This window comes from Oryx dammah, unplaced genomic scaffold (assembly GCF_014754425.2).
Source record: "Oryx dammah isolate SB20612 unplaced genomic scaffold, SCBI_Odam_1.1 HiC_scaffold_17, whole genome shotgun sequence".
Taxonomy (NCBI): domain Eukaryota; kingdom Metazoa; phylum Chordata; class Mammalia; order Artiodactyla; family Bovidae; genus Oryx; species Oryx dammah.
Window position 1 is genome coordinate 38646414 of NW_024070201.1, and position 20896 is coordinate 38667309.

At 47.1% G+C, this 20896-nt stretch overlaps 1 protein-coding gene and 1 long non-coding RNA gene across 6 annotated transcripts in view; one reads left to right on the plus strand and one right to left on the minus strand.

Annotated features, from left to right (window-relative positions):
- Positions 1 to 20896, minus strand: part of ARNTL (aryl hydrocarbon receptor nuclear translocator like) — a 108233-nt gene that overhangs the window by 64402 nt on the left and 22935 nt on the right. For 2 of the 5 annotated variants that reach the window (XM_040258325.1, XM_040258321.1), the window contains exon 2: positions 9995 to 10067. The exons of 1 other annotated variant lie outside the window; for it this stretch is intronic. The gene's annotated coding sequence lies outside the window, so the exon portion shown is untranslated. Of the gene's footprint in view, positions 1 to 9994; positions 10068 to 11884; positions 12135 to 14357; positions 16703 to 20896 lie in introns of those variants that run through there. 2 more of the 5 variants (XM_040258322.1, XM_040258323.1) reach the window with 2 other exon arrangements.
- LOC120876443 lies at positions 11089 to 13063 on the plus strand. The gene is made up of 2 exons (XR_005724175.1): positions 11089 to 11126; positions 12956 to 13063. It is a non-coding gene; the product is annotated as an uncharacterized LOC120876443 (long non-coding RNA).

The following is a 20896-nucleotide window of genomic DNA, read 5'->3' on the forward strand; positions in this document are numbered from 1 at the left end:
TTTCTCATGATAACAAAACCCCAAAAATGTTGATGCTCATAGAATAATAATAATTTTAAAATTGCTTGCAAGGACTCCCATTAAGTAAACACTGTGAGGCCCAGCAACAACCCCCTCCTGCATGTGGCCCCCAGACCTGTGTGGGCTCACTAGCTGGAAGAGGGTGAGGGCCTGCCTGAGAAAAACTGACAGATAAGGATGATCTCCACGACTAAGAATCCCCAGCTTCTCACCTCTTTCAATAAGGATTCTGCTAAATTACAACTATTTCAATGAGATAAACTCAACATTCAAAAAACAAAGACCATGGCATCTGGTCCCATCACTTCGTCACAAATAGATGAGGAAGCGATGGAAACAGTGACAGACTTTATTTTCTTGGGCTCCAAAATCATTGCAGACAGTGACTGCAGCCATGAAATTAAAAAATGCTTGCTCCTTGGAAGAAAAGTAATGACAAACCTAGGCCACATATTAAAAAGCATAGACATTACTTTGCCAACAAAGGTCCATATAATCAAAGCTATGGTTTTTCCAGTAGTTGTGTACAGATGTGAGAATTGGACCATAAAGAAGGCTGAGTGCCGAAGAATTGATGCCTTCAAACTGTGGTGTTGGAGAAGACTCTTGAGAGTCCCTTGAACTGCAAGGAGATCAAACAAGTCAATCCTAAGAGAAATCAACCCTGAATATTCATTGGAAAGGCTGAAGCTGAAGATCCAATACTTTGGCCACTTGAGGCAAAGAGCTGACTCATTGGAAAAGACCCTGATGCTGGGAAAGACTGAAGGCAGGAGGAGAAGGGGACAACAGAGGATGAGATTTGGATGGCATCACCGACTCAATGGACATGAGTTTGAGAAAACTCCAGGAAATAGTGAAGGACAGAGAAACCTGGCATGCTGCCGTCCATGGGATTGCAAAGAGTTGGACATGACTGAGCAAATGAACAACAACAAGGAGATGACCAATAAAAAGGACTAAGTATCTTTAATTGTTCAAATTTGCAACATCATAAGTTACTGAATTAAAGCAGGTAACTTGTGTTGAACCTCCCATAAATAGAAGCAATCAAAATTTATATCTGGCCTTTAGCCAACATTTTACATTGACTTATAAGTCTTGCTAAAGATTTCTCAAAAATTATTAAGGACGGAAACCCACAGGAGGAGAGAGGTGACTGTACTAAACCCAAAAGAGTCTAAATAAAACACTGAAGCTACTTGGCTCATCACAAAAATGACAGCTTAGCAAGTGAAACAATCTTCCTCTCTATGGTCAAAGTTGCGGGTGAAAAAAATTCTCAGTTGATGCACCATGTCTAAGAGGTGTTGGTTACATTTAGCGCAGACTACAGATTCAGTTACCTACAGGCCATGTACAGGAGCAGGGGCTGGGCAGGGCTGGGCAGCTGGAGAAACAGGTCCTTGTAAGAGGGATGCCCATCTTCATCGACGCCATGAGGGTAGATAGACCCAGTGCTGCCAGATCTTCGGATTTTCAAGAAGATCTAGAAATCCAGATTTCTAGATAACATCTCTCAATTTTTAAATGCTACCCACATTTAAATGTTACCGCTAATTTAAAACATTGTGCTGCTAAGTCGCTTCAGTCCTGTTCGACTCTGTGCGACCCCACAGATGGCAGCCCACCAGGCTCCACCATTCCTGGGATTCTTCAGGCAAGAACACTGGAGTGGGTTGCCATTTCCTTCTCCAGTGCATGAAAGTGAAAAGTGAAAGAGAAGTCGCTCAGTAAGTGTCCGACTCTTCGTGACCCCATGGAGTACAGCCTACCAGGCTCCTCCATCCATGGGATTCTCCAGGCAAGAGTACTGGAGTGGGTTGCCATTGCCTTCTCTGAGCGCTTAACAGAATACATCTGCAGGCCAAAAGCAGCCAGGGAGTAGAAAATTTTCAACCTCTGTCTACATGTTTTATTTTTGATCAATTTTATTTTTGGAAGGATGGGTGGAGGCAGTGAAATGGTATGGGATGGAGATAAACACCAGCGAGGCAAACCTGTTGATGTTAAGAAAATATTCCTAACATACTTGAGAAAACAATGGTAGCTGTCGACATCTAACACTGAATAAATTGCTTCCATTTCTTCAGCTATATTGGGTACAAATCTCAAAGAGTGCATATTTCTCAAACAACTTCTTAGGAATCTGTCCTAAGCAAATGCCCACAATTTACTGTCAATGAACTTTACAAAAACTTAACTATACTACTACGTATTAAACGCGTATCATAAAGATTTAAAATAAGATGAGCAACCACAGAATCGCTCCTCTGTGCCAGGTGCTATTCAGACATTTGGCACCTGGCATCACCAATGTAGGTCACACAGCCTCTGGGCAAGATTCCAGTGAAAGCCTGTCTGACAAATCTCCCTCCAAAACAAAAAAATAAAAATAAAAACAACAAAGAATTTAGAGTCCACATCATAAAGTTGTGCTCAGACATTTTTTTCCAAGTCAAAACAATAAAAGAGATATTCATGTTAATAATAACATCCAATAATAATAATAACATGCTAATAATAATATCTGCACACAGTTTGCAATTCACAAAGTGCTTTTCCTACACTACCACCTCATTTACTCCTCAAACCTTTAATGGTGCATTTTAGACTTCGTATGTTGTCCAAAGTTATTGACAACACTACTTTTTAAAAACAACAGTAAAATAATAACGTATTTGGCATTTTCTACATACTGTGTACCGTGCTAAGCACGTTTTCATCTCACTCTCACAAGAACCTCACAGAGGTGATTAGTATGGACATTGTCCCATTTTACAGGTGAGAAAACTGAGGTTTAAAGAGCAGGGGTCCCCATCACTAACAGGCAGAGTTAACACTGTGAGGCACGTCTGCCTCGCACCAGCATCCTGAGTGTCCCAGAGGCCATTTCCCTGTGAGCTGACTTCTCTTTGTTGCCAGCACGTCTGGAAGCCGCAGCCAAGTCCTCCTGCTCCTCGTCCTCACCCCACCCATGCCCACTTTCCCAACTTGGTCAGAAGCCATTTTTAATTTTTATGTTTCCCACTCAAAACCAGCATGAGACACTTGGAGCTCAGCCAGCCTGCTCCTGGAGGGCCCTGGAGGCCTGGTGAGATGCCCCGGGAGACCAGCCTTCCCTGCTGCGAGCCAATGCAGAGTAGCCTGGCGCCCTGCTAGCCTGCTGGGGTCTAGGTGGGGCTTTCACATCTCTGGCGCCTGAGTAGGGTCTGGGAAGGGGTTCCTGATAGTCATAACAACCCCATGAAATAGTCACAGGGGTATCAGAGTGGGGATGCAGGAAAGGGGAGGTGACTTCGGCTAAAGGGAGGAGGAGAAAATCTATTCAGCTGACAGCTCTGTTGTATCTGTTATTCAGAGCCCCACATCAGACCCCTGAGACAGGGAGGCATGGTCTCTAATGAGCACAAGGATAAATTATACAAGCAAAAGCATCAAGCAAGAAACACACACACACAAACACACACACACACATAGTCACCAGCATAGGCACCCACACACACTTGGAATCACAGAGCAGCTGCTTGTAGGGCAGTAACTCCTGTCCTCTTATCCCCTCTGTGGGCCCCTCAGTCCTGACTGTACAAGATGCTACCTGCCACAGAGGCCACACCAGGGATGGTCCCAAGTGGCTGCAGAAGGGCGAGGAGGCAGGCACACAGGTCAGGATGGCCCGTGGTGGTCAGCGCCATCCCAAGTGTGCACAGGTAGGTCCAGAGGAGCAAAGGAAGGGCGAGGGCTCTGTCCTAGGGGAAGAAGGGGGTCTACTCTCTTATACAAGGATGAGGGTGGGTTCACAAGGTGGAAGAAAGCTGAAGGGACAGACCCTGCCAGGAACAGATGCCTCCTTAGCACCACTGACTAGGACATGGAAACGGGAGGGGACAGTGCAGGCTAAACTGTGAGGACCCCCAGGGAGTTCATGTTCACAGCCCAGACTCTTGGGATGCAAAGGGCAAGGAGATCCAGCAGGTGAGTGGCTACCTGGGCGGGCAGGCTGTTGGTCAACTCCGTGCTGAGCTCCTGCCTACAAGTCGAGGCTTAACAGGCTGCCCAGTGAGTGAACACAACTTTTATTCATCTATAACCAAACACATACATGTCAAATGGTCTGTGGGATGAGGGCTGAGAATGAGTAGGAGGATGGGCTGCCAAACACCTGGAGAAGAACGGGCGGGAGCGAAGACCCAGTCAGGCTCCTGGGTGCAAACCCTGCTCTCATGCCTCCAACTGATCTGGACCTCTGGTCCTCTGAAAGGTACCTGCAATAATAACCCTGACCTCAGCACACACTACTGAGGTTCTAATACTAAGTGGTTACCCACCCGGCACTTTGACAGTGCCTGCCCTGCCGTGAGCAATCAACGAGCAGCATAAAGGGATCACAGTAATGGTGATGATAAGACCCAGGTTCCTTATCGAGGAGGGCAGGGAAGGTTTCCTAGGAAGAAATGAATCAGCTGATATCAGACGGGTGAATGGGCATGAACCAGGCAGGGCAGAAGGAAAGCATTCCATGCTGAGGGAACAGCTTCTGGGAAGTCCCTGAAAGGGAAAGGGAAAGCAGCAGCAGCATCAGTGTTTCCAGGAGAGGAAAGCAGCCCAAGCACCTGCTTGGAGCACTCTGGTTGGCAGGACACCTCTGGGCGGAGGAGGACTGCTTCTTCAAGGAAGCCTTCCCAGATTACTTTGAGCTCCCAAGGAGAAACTGCATTCTCAGCATGACTTCCTGGTTCTGTGGCAGGACTAGAGGGGAAGGAGAGGCAAGAGCATGAAGTTGAAAGCCCCACAGGAGAACATGAGAATGTAGCAGCTAGCACTGAGGGGTACTGCAGGAGCTCCCAGGGTGGGGGAACACAGACATGGCCCTGGCATCCCTGGGCTCATAGCTGCTTCCTGTTAGCTAGTCCTCAGTATTCACTGGGAAAGGTCCCTGGTGGCTCAGTGGTAAAGAATTCCCCTGCAATGCGGAGATGCAGCAGGAGCCGTGAGTTCAATCCCTGGGTTGGCAAGATCCCCTGGAAAAGGAAATGGCAGCCCCCTCCAGTGTTCTTGCCTGGGAAATCCAATGGACAGAGGAGCCTGGTGGGCTACAAGTCCATGGGGTTGCAAAGAGTTGGACACGGCTAAGTGACTGAATGTGCACGTGTGCACACACACACAGTATTCACTGAGGACTTTACAAGGTTCCAAATGAAGATAAAGATGCCATTGGGCCCCTCTAGAAAGGACCACTGGCCTTCCTCATCCCCCAGCCAGAAAAGCACTCTCTGCTGGACTGCACAAGGGAAAAGCTGTCAGTGGTTAGCAAGAGTCATTACTTTGGCTAATTTAGGAAATTTGGGATCTGTCCAGAAAGCTGGGTGGACCTCATTCTTCAGCATTCCGTGATGGACTATTTTTCATTTTGAATTGCTTTCCTAGCCCATCAACAACAGGAGTTAAAAATACAAAAGTCAGAGGCAAAAAATATAGAGAAGTTATATTCCCAAAGCCTCCACAGGTGGGGAGATGCAATAGGCAACCACAGACCCCAGCCCACACCAACCTATCCTGCCATCGAAACTGAGAAGCAGGGGGTCCCCACCCAACTCAATAACCAATGAAACTCCAATTTCAAATACATTTGATCATGTTATAAATGTGCTGTTTGGCTGCACAAACAGACTCTGCTATCCTCACTCTTTCAACAAAGACTTCCTAAGCCAGGTGTTCTGTGCTGGCACCAAGAACCCAGAGATTTTGTGGGTGTGTGCGTGTGCGTGTGCGTGTGTGGTCTCCACCCTTAAGGAGCTCAGTTTTCTGAGCATAACAGATAGTAAATCAACAGTTACATCAATAAGTGCTTTGGGAGAAAGAGCAATGCAGGGTGTTCTGGGAGCCAGGAGGAAGGTCATGTCCAGGGCATAGAGAAGTGCAGGGTTGGGGGAAGGTGTCCAGAAGAGCAGAAACCTGAGCTAAGTTACTGAAATGGGGAGCAGGGGAAGGGTCATTCCAGGGAAAGAGCCCAGCTCTGGCCAAGGCACCAAGGGGTGACGGCCGTTGAGAAGCTAGGCTGAGGTTAGAAATATGGGCTATGGAAAGAGTGAAATGGGGAAGGTGGCTGAAGGCCAGTTATGAAAAGACTGCAGGCCTGCTGAGGGTGCTGGGGTTCTCTTCTACAAGCAACGAGGAGCCCCTGGAGAGTTTGGGGGTTTTCTGGCCACGCAGTGAGGCATGTGGGATCTTAGTTCCCTAATCAGGAGTTTGAACCCTTTGCATTGGAAGCCTGGAGCCTTAACCACGGGACCACCAAGGAGGTCTTGCCCCTAAAGAGAGCTTTCAGCAGAAAGCCTCGAAAGATGTGTGAGTTAGAAACTTCATGCTGCGAGGAGATGGGGGTGCAATTAGGAAGACAAAAGCGGCCCCAGGAAGGCCAATGGAGAGGCTATTGAAACAACCCAGAGGAGGAGTCCTAAGTGAAGAGGTGGGGAGGGAGAAGGAAGGAGGGAGGGATGAAGATGGGCTTTTCCAGATGAGGTAACGGGTGGAAGATGACAGTGGAGGGAAAGGACAAAGCCAAGGATGACTCCTGCAGCTGGCACGCCTGAGGGTGTTTAAGTTACACCCAAGGCAGGCACCGCAGGAAGACAGACGCACAGGGTACCAGGAGAGGGCTGACCGGAAGTCCCCGCGGGACCATAGCTCGGAGCGGGGGTGGGGGCGGGGTGGGGGTCTGGAGAAGCTCTGGGCATTTTCCGGCGATTTCAGGATACAGGTGAGCAGTGGATGAGCTCGGCGGGGAGGAATACTGGGGCTGACCCGAAAGGGATCAAGCAAAACCTTATTAAGCTAAAGACAGAAAAAGACAAGCGGCACAGCAGGCTGCGGAGGCCAGGTCTACAGAACTGCAGGGAACCAAGGGGTGGCAGGGCAGACAGAGAGTGAGCAGAGGAGGGGAGCGAGAGGGGAGCGCTCAGCCCCGCCAGAGGCAGGAGGCCCCTCTGACACCCAGGGGGCGCTCTCGCGGCGGGGAGCAGTTAGCTGGTATCAGCAACCGCACCAAGCCTAGCAAAGAGAACAGTGTGGACGTATTCGCAGTCATCCCAAAGAGCACTATCCCCGTTTTCTTCAGAGCCTTATCCTGCCTGTCTGACCTTAGATCTCACCCCCTCTACTCTGTCTGTCCTGCTCATGCATCTGCCTCATGAGGACAGAACTTGTCTGGTGCCTCCTCTATGACCACAGTGCCGAGTTCAGTGCCTGACACACCGAGGTTAAGCACCTTGTCCCAGGCTGCCTGGTTCACTAAAAACAACAAAATCCAGTGGGCACATGCTACACACCCGATACCAGCCTGGATGCTGGTGGAGAGCAAGACAAAACAGGACTCTGCCCTTGGAACCTGAAATTGGAGGTGAGCAGAGAGAAACTCAAGTATTTCAACAAAAAGCAGATTATCACTGCCGCAGAGCTAGGACTGGAATCTGACTGTCACGCCTTCTAGTGAGATTTCCTTTCCAAGCCCAAGGGTGCTGCCTTCTCCACCTAAAGGGACATTTCAGCTGGGGAAACAGTCAAGTAAGTGTTTGAAGTTTGGCCTTAGTCTCTTCCAGGGGTCCCACACTCCTGCCATCCTTTTAATAGACTCCTAAGAAGCAGGAACACCCGTTGTAAGCTCTAAGTATTTAACCTTAAGAGCTCTTGCTGACTCCAATCCTTCTACATAAGACAGAGGAGCAATTCCGGATTTAGGTGGGAATTAGGTGGGAAACAGAAAGCAGTGCAAACCAGGGGTCAGACACTCTGGGTTCAAATCCCTTCTAACCTCAGGCAGGTTACTCAGTCTCTTGTGATTTGATTTCCTATTGCTGAAGTGGAAACACTAATGCCTCTGTCGCTGGTTGTTGCAAAGATGAAATTAAAACGATACCTACAGAGCACTCAGCACTGTGCCTGGAACTCAGTGAGATTTCACGAAACAGAGGCTGCAAACCTGTTCCACCTGTTGCTTTAATGACTCCATCTCTAACTGATATATTTGTGAAAAGTGAGCCAAAAACTACTCGGAATTCAAACCCAAGGACATACACTCAAAGTGTTCAAAACATAAATTGCTATCTAGTTGAGTGACTTGAGGAACTGTCTCAAATTCCCATACTTGGGCAGACTCTGGGGTAAGGAGTTTCATTTCCATTTCTTGCTCTATCCTATTTTCTCCTCCAATTCAGGCAAATGCAACTATTTCCCCAACAGATCGCATCTTGTCTCGTGGCAGGGGTCCAGACACGGACTGGATTCCACTGGTGCAAGTTGTAACAGAGCTCAGAATGCCACACCTCAAAGTGTAAGAACACAATCGCAAGCCCAAGGTACACACAAACTCCCAAACACACTTGGCTCCAGAGGACAGGAGACCAGTCACAGCATGCTTTGCTTGCCTCAAAGCTAAAAAGCTTATTTTGGCATTCAGATGCTGAAATCTTTGTATCTCCTTTCTTTTACCACTCAAACTCTCCATAACTGGTCTCTTTTTACTAATGTCTCTGATTCTTAATCCCTCATTTATGATGGACCCTGTGCAACCTGGCTGCCTTCCCTCTTCTGCCTCCCCGCAGCATGTTCTCAAGGCCAGCTGTAACCACCTTATCACTAATACAGCAGCCTTCCCTCAGGTCCCTTTCTCCCTGGTCTCTGCTGCCCCATCCTCTCTGCTTCCTGAGACTCTCTCCCCCTCGGCTTCTGGTTCTCTTCCAGTTTCTGTTTTTCCCATCCCAGAGTTATGCACTCACTAAGGCTCAGCCCTCGGCACATCACGGGGAGAACTTATTAATCCTATGCTTCTCTTCTACATCTCCAGGCCTACCCTTCCTAGCCCGGGTGCTGACCGTGTATTTCCAGTGATGTATTAGACATGTCCTGTGGATGAACCACTGCCACCTCGAATTCAGTATATTTAAAACTGGGTGCACCAACTATCCTTCTCTACCCCAAACTGCCACATTTTGGTCAATGGTTATGAACTATCAAGTTTAAACATTCATCTTCTTTGGCTCCTGTCTTTAAAGTCTAAGAATACCATAAACCCTGCGTTTCTCCCTTTGCACTATCTCTTCTTTTGGTCCTTTGCTCCATCTTAACCGTCGTTAGCCACGTGAACTTCATGCCTGGACTGCTGCTGCTGCCTTGGAACAGAGTCTATGCTTCTTGTCCAGAATGCCCCTAACATGTTACTTCAGCCATTTTACTTCTTTGCTCCAAATAACTTCAATGGCTTCTTGCTGTCTCCAAGTGCCTCAGCCTAGCATTCACGGTCTAAAAAGGGGTGAGCAAACTATAGCCCACAGGCCAAATTCGGTCCACTATCTGTTTCTGTAAATAAAGTATAATTGGAACACAGCCACACCATCACAGACATATTATCTATGGCTGCTTTCCCGCTACAATGGCAGAGTTGAGGAGCCATGACAGGGACCATATGGCCTAGGAAGCTGAAGATATTTACCATCTGATCCTTTACAGAAAAAGTTTGCTGACCCTGGTTTAGAGTAATCAGCCACCAGCAGATCCTGCCAAACTTCTTACTCACCACTCCTTTGGAGGAAATTTTTGTTCTCGTGGGTCTTTTGCTGAGTCCACTTTCTTTCCATCTTATACCCACCTTCTCAAGCCAGAGAAGCATATTTCATCCCCCAGCTGGACTTATCAATCATTCAGAACACAGTCAAGCTCTGCCTCTCTGTGAGGCCAGCTTTATCTATCCCCTGCACCTGGGATACTTCCCCTCTGGCCTCTCTCTCTGAATCTACCACAGAAACATAAATTGAGATCCCCTTCTCCTGCAGATCTTTTCCACCTACGCTGTGGGCTTCTCCAGAGTACAGGTGCAGTACCCTTCACAGAGCAGTACCAGTGATAACGACCTTGCCCTTCATTCCAAATACCAATCCTTGATAGCATAATTCGGTAAGAAGGCATCAAACAAACTTACCAATGAAGGCCTAGCATTCCACATTTGAAAAGTTAAGCTTGGGTCCAAAAACATGCACGTTAGACAGCACCACCTAAAAGCCAATGAAATAAGAGTTTAGCTTTAAAAGAGAACATTTCTACATTTTCTTTAAATTTACAACTCCCATGAATTTTGATTCACTGTCCTCCCAGGCTGGCCATCTCTGCCTAGAAAATACTGCTCATCCTTCAAATCCACCGGACAGTCTCTCCCTGGAAGCCACCCCAGTGTCCCAGACAGGCCAAGCACCCCTCCTGTCAGCTCCCGGAAAGTCTGGTGAGACATTTATGGTAACACAGGGTACAATGCAGCATACTTCTTATTTGGGAACAGGGTCTCCATAGACTGTACGCTTGTCAAGAGGAGAGATCTGATAAATTCACCACATCCCTTATCCCCACTGCCTAGAGTACTATGGGCATTTAGATAGTTCTCAATAAATATTTGTAAAATGGGTGGAAAAGTTAACCCACTCAATTCATAAACACATGCCCAGGTATCTAAAATTCTGCTGGACCACAACTGCCATCCTAGAAATGCATGCTTCAATCTCACTGCTTTTAATAGGCAATGGTTTAACAGGAAGGATTAATGAGATTAATCTTCTAAATGCACACCTTTGCAATGCCACTTCCCTGAGCAGAAACCTTTAGAGGCTCCCAGAACCTAAGAAGGCAATCCGGACTCCACAGGTGGGCTGCCAGGCCTACAACAACTGGCCCAGCCTGAGTCTGCAGCCTCAGCTCGTGTGGTCTCCCCCAGTGGACCCCTCACTCCAGAGAGAGGACTGGTGGCCAGTCCCTTCTCTCAGCATTCTTCCTCCCCTTCTTGCCACATTATCTCCTTCTATACTACAGTGACCTCCATTTCAACATCTTGTTCCAGACCAAGGTCATGGTGGGGCCCAAGAAGGTTTTTTTTTTCTCCTTTAGAATTATGTATGTGTGTGTGTGTCTGTGTGTGTGTATGTGGTAGTGGTGATAAAAAACATAACAAAATTTACAAGCTTAACCATTATTAAGTGTGCAGCTCAGTGGCATTACATACATTCACACTGTTGTGCAAACACTACCATCCAGCTCCAGTCTTTTTTATTGCCCACAAAACTGAAGTAACAGCTCTACTTTCTCCTTTCCTCCCTGTCCATGGCAACCAAAACATTTCTGTGGAATGAATGAATGAAGACATGAATAAATCTGACCTCAATCCTCCCTACAAAAGCCAGAAGTACTGTCTCTTTCTGCTGGACTCCCATGGTACCATCTTTACATCTTTCTCAGACCTATTTCCCCCAATCTTAAATAACCCTTTTTGCACACCTGTATTCCCCTTCAAGGTGGGAACTACTGCTTATTGGAAAGGCTGTGCTTGGGTCCAAAAGCATGCATTTAGCTTCTCCTCCATGTTATTCGATCTGACAGGCAAGTCTATGTCTTCCCCATATAGCTCTTGCAGTCAGTGAATCACTCCCTCTTGTTGACATCTCTCTTCACTTGGCTTCCAGGCTAGCGTTCTAGGCTTTCCACCCACCTCACTCGCTGGCTGTTCGTTCCCTTTGCTGGTTCTTCCTCGTCTCCCCACATCTTAATGTCAGAAAGCCCCAGGACTCGAATCATAGTTCTCCTTTCTGTATTCCTTCAACCACCCCCCTGGGTGATCTCACCTAGTCTCCTATACATCAAGGATGCCCAGATTTCTCTCCAAGCACAGGTCTCTTGTTTGGACTCCTGACTAGTATATTCTACTGCCTGCTTTAGGGAAGATGTCAAGTGGAGAGGAGGTCTCTGTGAGATGTGTTTTCTGGATCAAACTTGACACGTCTCACATAGACCCCTGACCTTCCCAGACTTGCTCTTCCCAGAATCTTACCAATCTTAGTTTAAAGGCATGGTCTCCTGGTCTTCTAGTTGCCAGGGTGAGAGGTTTGGAGTCATTCTCATCTCTCTTTCTCTCTCCAATCCTCACCCAAACTGGTTTTTACCTTCAAAATAATGGGTTGGTCAAAAACTTCGTTTGGGTTTTTCCGTAACATCTTTGTTAAAATCCAAATGAACTTTTTTGCCAACTCAGTATATTCAGAATGTGGCCATTCCTCACCCCCTCCACCCTCGCCACCCTAGGTTATTACCAGAGCCTCTAACTGGTGCTCCTGCTCTCTTTGCTTCTGTGTTTGGTGTCACCGCCACCTCCACCCATAGCCTAGTCTCAATACAGGACAGAGTCTGTTATGATGTAAGACACATTACATCACTTCTTTGGTTAAAATTCTTATAAGCTTTCCCAGCAAGGACAATGCCCAAGGGACAAGTGTTTCCAAAGAAGACTGGCGGGCCCCAGAGTAGGCTGATGGGCAAGGCGGGGTCTTCCAGCCAGTGTCCCTGGCAGTGCTGATATATCTCCTATTATCTGACTCCTTAAAGAAAAGATACTTCTTAAAAGGAGAAAAATATAATTAATCAACTTACTTTCCCAGTTAGGATACCACAAGAAGCCATTAACATTCACATTTCTTAAGAATTCCTAAGAAAGACATGTTGAGTCTGCCACCAATTCATAACTCGTTTCCAAAGAGAAAGTTAGCCTTCTGGAGAACAGCTGTTACCTGCTCAGTGCTGGTGGTGAGTCCTCCTGAAGCCCCCTTCACTCACCATGCCCTGTCTGCCTGATTGTCTCCTCCAGACTCTCTCTCTCTCCTTGGCGTGCCTGATGCTGTGGTTCTCCTTTCTGTATTCCTTCAACCACCCCCCTGGGTGATCTCACCTAGTCTCCTATACATCAAGGATGCCCAGATTTCTCTCCAAGCACAGGTCTCTTGTTTGGACTCCTGACTAGTATATTCTACTGCCTGCTTTAGGGAAGATGTCAAGTGGAGAGGAGGTCTCTGTGAGATGTGTTTTCTGGATCAAACTTGACACGTCTCACATAGAAGGTGAGGTGAAGTAACAGCTCTACTTTCTCCTTTCCTCCCTGTCCATGGCACCCAAAACATTTCTGTGGAATGAATGAATGAAGACATGAATAAATCTGACTTCAATCCTCCCTACAAAAGCCAGAAGTACTGTCCAAATGAAATAAGAATTGAAAGACTGGCAGTAGCTCAGGTCTTATCCGTTCTCCTCAGAACAACAGCAGCAGCCTCTCCACCAGTCTCCCCAGATCTACCCACTGATGGTTTAGCTGCAAGTTGGGTCCAGCTCTTTTGCGACCCCACTGACTGATTTTCAACCACAACCTCATACAGTGATAATTTTAAGAAAACCTAGATTTGATCAAGTCCCCTGCTTTATAACTTTCCAAAGAGCTCCTGGGCTTCCCAGGTAACACTAGTGGTAAAGAATTCACTTGCCAGTGCAGGAGACCTCGGAGCCACGGGTTCGATCCCTGGGTCAGGAAGATCCCCTGGAGGAGGAAATGGCAACCCACTCCAGTATTCTTGCCAGAAGAATCCCATGGACAGAGGAGTTACAGTCCACGGGGTTTCCAAGAGTAGGACATGACTGAACATCCAAGCACACACAGAGTTCCTACATTGCCATATGATAAATTTTTCAAAATATATTACAACAAACCATAGTAAATATTCTTTTTTTTTTCAATCTTCCCTAGATACTTTTATTCTGCTTTCTTTTTAAAAAGGTCTTGCTTGACCCAATGGGGGGTGAGGGCGGGGGTGGGGGGGGGCAGGGTGCGGGTAGGGTAATCCATCCAGCTCAGATTAGAGCAGTCTTCACCCCCCAACAGCCAGTTGTGCTGTAGTGCTCCCAAAGGCCAAGCACATCACCCAGGCTGGGCCATCCAGAGCCATTCTCTAGAACTGATACATGGATGCAGAGAAAGGAGTTCTCCCCTCGCTGGAACTGCTACACTGGGGCTATCAGCAGCGGTGCCTCACAGGGAGGGAGGCCTGTCTGCAGTAAGAAAGAGTGATGCTAACGCACAATGAACTGGAGGCGCCAGATGGATCGCCAGCAGTGTCAGCTCCTATTCCGGAACCTCCTGCTTTTGTGAACTCCTACAGCAGCCAGCATCCTTCCCAGTTATGGAACCAGTAACTACCCACTCATGCCTCTACGAGCTGGAGTCCCAACAGGCCCCCTGGGACGTTTCCTCTATCTGTGCCTTTCTCCACATTGGTTCCTCTGCCCAGAATGTGAGCTCCCTGGGTTTCTACACAGCAGTCAGGCTTCCTCTGTGAAGTCAGCCCTGAAGGCAAGCACAGCAAGTCCAGTCTTACTGACATGCTCTAAAAGGCCTAGAATATACCCACTAGGTTACACTCACACCCCTCCCCTGCCTTCCCAATCTCCTAGCTAGTTGCCCAAGCTAGAAATCTCAGACTCACCTGGTCTTCTCAGACTTCCTCAAGGCCCATGTGGACTCCCCCTTCTTTCTGCCTCATGTCTGCTGTCACAGTCCAGAACTTCATCCTCTCCTCCCTGAGCTCAGGTACCAGCCTCCTGGTCTCCCTGCCTCTCCCCTTCCCCATCCCTCCACACCATGGCAGAGATGACCTTCCAAGAGCCCTTCTACCACCTACAGAGTCAAAACCCTGGTGTGAAGGCCCTTCACGTACTGGCTTCCACCCAATCCTCTAGTTTCTCTAACCACTTCCACTTCCAGGAGGATGAAGAAGACACACTCTCCCCTTTCTACCTTCTGTGTACAATGAAAACTCCTACATGGGACACACAAAGCAAACGCGAGAAGACTCCGAAGGCAGAGTGAAGAAGGCAGTCCAGCGAGGGGCCTCAGGCCCCGAGGAAGGACACTGTGGCGAGCGGCCCACAGTTGCTTTTTGTCCCACTTGGAATGGAAGAACCTGGAGATGTCAACAAGCACAGACCAAAAAGGCTCCAATGAAAGCTTGCTGCCTGCAGCAAGACAGACAACTTTTAGATAATAACTGCGCTATATCAGCTAACACCACAGAATAGCCCATGGTCCCACCCATATCCATACAACAAAGGGCAAATGACATCTGTAAAAAACATCTACAGCTAACCATGTGCTTACTGGTGAAAAGACTGAACGCTGCCCCCAAGATCAGGAACAGACGATGCTGCCCACTCTTAGCACTCTCCCTCAACCAAGTGCTCCAAGTCCCAGCCAGCACCAGAGAACACAAAAGCAAACAAAACAAACAGCCCGGAAAGGAAGAAATAAAACCGTCATCTCTATCTGTAGATGATATGACTGTCCAGATAGAAAATCCTCAGGACTATAACCAAAAAAGAAAAAAAACAATGCCTACAACCAATGAACGAGTTTAGCAAGGATGAAGGATACCAAATAAAAACAAAAACTCAACTGTTTTCCTGTATACTAGCAATGAACATGTGGACACTGAAATTAAGAATATAGTATCATTTACAATCACTAAAGAAAAAAAAAGGAATACTTGGGTGTAGATATAATTTCTTGCAGCAAATCATTCTAGTCTACTCTGCCAGGAGGCCAGGAACAGTATATATCTGTTTCCCTCTCCAATGAAACCAAAAACTGAGCCAGTACCCAGCACCTAGAAGACAGGCAATATTTGTTGCCACAGCTCATATTCTGCTCTGTTTAAGACAGACTTTCTTTCCCTTTATGCTCCTAGTGGGAGCATTGTCCACTAAAAAATTCCCTCTCTCATTTCTGCCTTGGCAGGTCATGATTGCCAAGGAAGAACCAGGGAAGCTGTTTCTGCTCCCACTCCAAAACACAGTTATATTCTTACATTACACACAGCATGGACTGGAAATGGCCTCTGCAGCCTCCTCTCTATCACCCAGAGGGAAACTGGGCACCTTCCACATTAGCCCGAGGGAGGAGCCCTGAGGCTCAGCCCGAAGACCCCCCAGTAATGACATGAGACCCCTGACAGTGCTGTCCCCTCAGGACTCTGTGCTGAGAGGAGCCACAAATGTCCCCCCAGGCCCGCTGTCTAAAAGCTCATTGTGAAAAAGAACTGCCTATCTGTGCTGAAGGAAGTACTATGGAGGAGAAGAGGCTATGAGAGATAGGTCAGGCCCTAGAGGGTGTCTGGATACCTTTTTCCAAAAACTCTTCCCCTCTTTTTACTTCTAAGGGTTGAAAGTTGAGTCTAATAGTCACTAAGCAAAAGCCACAATCTCAGAACCATCCTGAGTCCTCTCTTTCGGTCCCACCCCACCACCCATTCCACAGCAAAACCTGTTCCACCTTCAGAAGAGAGCTCAAATCCAACCACCCCCCGGCATCTCCACCACCACCACCTCTACTCGGGACCTAGCTGCTCTCATCACTCACTGGGTAATGCCAACACACTCAGCTTCTCTCCCTGAGTCCTCCTTCAACACAGCACGTGAGCCTGTCAAGATATGGCTCAGATCATGCCATTCCTCTTTCAAAACGCTGAAGTGTTCCTGGCTCTCCCTATCAGTCACAAAGCAACCAAGTCCTGACAACGGCCTTAGTGGCCTGGCCCCCTTACTTCTCCGCCCTCACTTTCCACCACGTCTTCCCCTTCTCCTCACTCCACTCCAGCCACTCTGTCCCCCTTTACCTGCTGTTCCCAAGCCTGACTCTCTCCCCTAGTTAGACCCACAACTAACTTCTTCACCTCATTCACTATACACTATACTAGGAGTTTACCCATCTTTGCGAGCCTGTCAGACTCCTCTGTTCACAGGATTTTTCAGCCCTCTGGGCTCCTCTGTTCATGGGATTTTTCAGGAAAGAATATTGGAGTGGGTTGCCATTTTCCTCCTCCAGGGGATCTTCCCAAACCAGGGATCGAACCCGCATCTTCCGTGTCTCCTGCGCTGCAGGTGGATTCTTTACCCGCTGAGCCATCAGGGAAGCCCGCATTCTGTGAGTTTACCAAAATCCATTTCCTTTTACTAGTAAGCACATGGCTGGACTACATTTCCCAGCTTCCCTTGCAGTCAGGAGTACACATGTGACTGAGTTCTGAGTATGAGGGATGCAAGGCTTCTTCCACATTGGCCTGTAAAAACGTACCCAAAGTCCTCTCTCTTTTTCAGCTGAATGGAAAGGAATCTGAGGGCCCTGACAGAGACACAAGATAGAAGGAGTGTGGGTCCCTCAACAACCATCAGGAAGGATGCCTGCTAACCAGGAGCAGCCCCACTGGAACTTTTCTCTATGAGAAATAAAAGTTTTCTTGAGTTGACACACTGAGATTTGAGATGTCTGTTTGCTATCTGACCTAACAACTCTGTCTCCTTCTCAGTGAGGCCTTCGATTACTCTATTTAAAATCCTCCCAACACTTCTTAGCTGACCACCTTACTTTGCTTTTCCCCATAGTCCTTATTACCATACAGCATACTGTATATTTTGTTTTTTTGTTCCTCTATCTCTCCAAATATGAATGTAAGCTAAAGGCAGGAATTTTTGCTTTTCTTTTTCTCTTCTTGTATCCCTTGGGTCTAGAACAGTGCTTGGCAAATTGTAACAACAATCCTGTGTGGTTGAATGAATGAATAAATGAATGAATGGGACTACATGGGCTCCAAGGTCAGAAAGGCCTGGGTGGAGGCCTGCTCTGCCATTTACTGTGTGACCTGGGGCAAGTTACTCTCCCTCTGCAAGACTCATTTTCTTCATCTGTAAAATGGGAGGAAGTAACAGTACTTTCTTTATGGAGACTGGAAATGATTAAGATCATGAATATAAATCTTTTAGTGCAGTGCCTAGAAATAGCTCAGGTTCCATAAATGCTAATTACCAACATTGTCAACTCAAGGCCAAAGGACAAGACTGGTTGTCAGGCCCTCACAAGGTCACTGGCAGGGACATCCATCAGAGAGGAAGGAACTGAACAGATATTTACATGCACAAAGTCTTCTGGAAGAAATCGTTGCAAACACCTAGGTAGTGAGATTCAATGGAGAAGGCAATGGCACCCTACTCCAGTACCCTTGCCTGGAAAATCCCATGGGCAGAGGAGCTTGGTAGGCTGCAGTCCATGAGGTCGCTAAGAGTCGGACACGACTGAGTGACTTCACTTTCACTTTTCGCTTTCATGCACTGGAGAAGGAAATGGCAACCCACTCCAGTGTTCTTGCCTGAAGAATCTCAGGGACAGGGGAGCCTGGTGGGCTGCGGTCTATGGGGTTGCACAGAGTCAGAAATGACTGAAGTGACTTAGCAGTAGCATTAGCAGCAGTGAGATTCAAGAGCTGCCTGAAAGTTCTCAGTAAATTGCAAACGATCAGAAAACATGACAACTGGTGTCAGGGGTGATGAAAAATGTGTGCAGAGTCTGCAGAAAAGCATTGCTCTGGAGAGAGCACCACCCCAGTGATGAGAGATCACTCTGTGCCTTTTAAGAAACAATTTTCACAGCAAAGCTTGAGGAGAAAGAGGCCTCTTGCATCATGAGGACAAGGTAATAAGGCTATAAAAATGGAACTCAAATAAACCACACACAGAGCCCACATGGGCCCAATTTTCCAGGAAAAACAGCGATTGCTGCAGCTTTCAGATGAGGCAGTCACACTTATGCCTGAGCATAGCAAACAGCTTTCAGAAATCATTAGGCTGCAGAAAAGCCACTGGGTTTGCCAAATTAGCCGTGCCAGCTCTCACCTGCCCTCTCTGTCATGACTGCCTCTACCAATAAGAGGATACAGGCAATGACACCCAGTGCCTGCACCTGCTTTGCCATCTTCAGAATACAGAGCCTCCTGGAGTGAACAGCACTGTAGTCAGGAGAGCCTGGGCTGATGCTCCTGTGTCTGCAGCCTGGCTGCCCCCTCCACACAGACCCTCTAGGCTTTCTGGTTGGCTCAGACATGCCCTCAGATCTCAGCTCCTGGAACTCTCTGCCTTGTTAACAAACCCCTCCTTGAAGCTCCTTCTTCCTGAGGCTCCTTCCACAGCTCTCATCAAACTCCCCCAAACCCACCACCATGATCCCTTTCATGTCCATCTCTGGCCCCTCTCCCACTTCTGCATCTCTAAACATTGATACCCCAAGCCTCTAAAATATGGTGTCTACCCACCTTTCTAATTCTTGTATGTTCTTCCTCTATATGGGAGGCAGGACAGCTTTCTGGTTAGAAGCAGATATTCTGGAGCCAGACCAACTGGCTCTGATCTCAGTTGTATAACACTATGGTCTTAGGCACTTAATAAACTGTTTTATGTCTATCCATTCATCTGTAAAATGGAGATGATTATAAAAGACCTCATTTGGGTCACTGCAGGGATTAAATGAGCTAATAGAGAGATAAAATTCTTAAAACCATGCCTCACACCTGATACACTCCATAATGTGCTAGCAATGACTGCTATTACACGAGCCATTGTTTAAGCCAAACCCCAAACATATACCCTGTCCTTCCGCCTCAGTTTCCTCTACTCAGGCCTTTTATCTTCACTGGAGATGTCCAGGCGCTATCTCAGCCAGTCCTTAAGGTGCTGACAGGAGTAACCAGTCTTAAACACCTTTCTGTAATCCCCCACCCCAGCTGTCCAATGAGATGGAAGACCTCCCTTCTCTAACAGGGTCGGGCTGACTTCTCCCAGGGCCCTCTTCTCAATCTCTCTTGAGTAGTCATTAATTTTATTTTAGTTTTTTTAAATTTTTATTTACTTCTTTCTGGCTGAGACGGGTCTCTGTTGCTGGCACGTGGGTTTTCTCTAGTTGTGGCAAGCGGGGGCTACTACTCTCTAGTTGCAGTGAGCAGGCTTCTCATTGCAGTGGCTTTTCCTGTTGCAAAGCATGGGCTCTAGAGCCATGGGGTGGGCAGTTGTGGCGCATGGGGTTAGCTGCCCTGAGGCATGTGGAATCTTCCCCGGCCAGGGATCGAACTTATGTCCCCTGCATCAGCAGGTGGATTCTTAACAACTGAACCACGGGGGAAGTCTGAACAGTCATTAATTTTGGACTTGTCTTACCTTCCCACTCCCAGTTCATAAGCTCCTCAGAAACAAGGGTGCACTGGGTTTTTATCCCCTGTTACTTTATTCACTGTAAAGACTCAGTCAACATTTGCTGGATTATGTTGAAATGCAAAGCCTGGAGCCTGGGTCTACATAACAATCAACAGAGGCCAAACCAACAACCAATACAGATGTCAAGTTAAAAAGAATACGAGGGACCAAGTGAGTGACATCTGTTTCTCTGTTTCATTCTAGCCATTTACTAATGGCCAACAAAAAGCCAAAACCTTTTCAGGAAGTTGGCAATCTGCTTCAACTGCGAAGAAGACTTCTCTCCCTGACAGGCTCACTCTGTCTTAGGGAGACATGGTTTCTCCCTCAAAAATCCTATTTACTTTTTCTTGTTTTAGGCTATTTCTCTAAAACATCCTCAAGAAGAGATCATTGTTTATTTTGTTATTGTTTTAAACAAAATGCCAAAAATACACGGACACATAATTCTTCAATTTTCCACAGGCAGATTACTCCTTAAGAGGATGTGTGGGGCTCACCTCCACACTTAAGAACAAACAAGCCATGGATTACTTATAAATACACAGCCTTTTCCTTACGTCTAATCTTACATTACCGTTACCTTGCTTCTTCAATCATGGAAAACACGACAAAAACCTTCCTAGCATTTAAAGTAAAATTTGAATATATCCTTAGGATATTCTTCTTGGAAAAAAAAATCTGATTCTTTATCTAATCTTGGGCCATCGCCATTAGCTAGATAAATGCCAACCTGATGAAACGATTCTGTAATACACAAAGATGGCTTAATGCAGCATTAGCTGAAATAGCAAAAATTAGAAGTAATCAAAATGCCCCATAACAAGCTCATGTCTTAATGAAGGCATTCCCTTGATAGAATATTACACAGCCATCTTAAAGAAGCATGCTGGAATGAGGGAGCCATGTGGAAAAAGGCTGGAAGTATTGTCTTAAGAGGAAATGGGATGCTAAG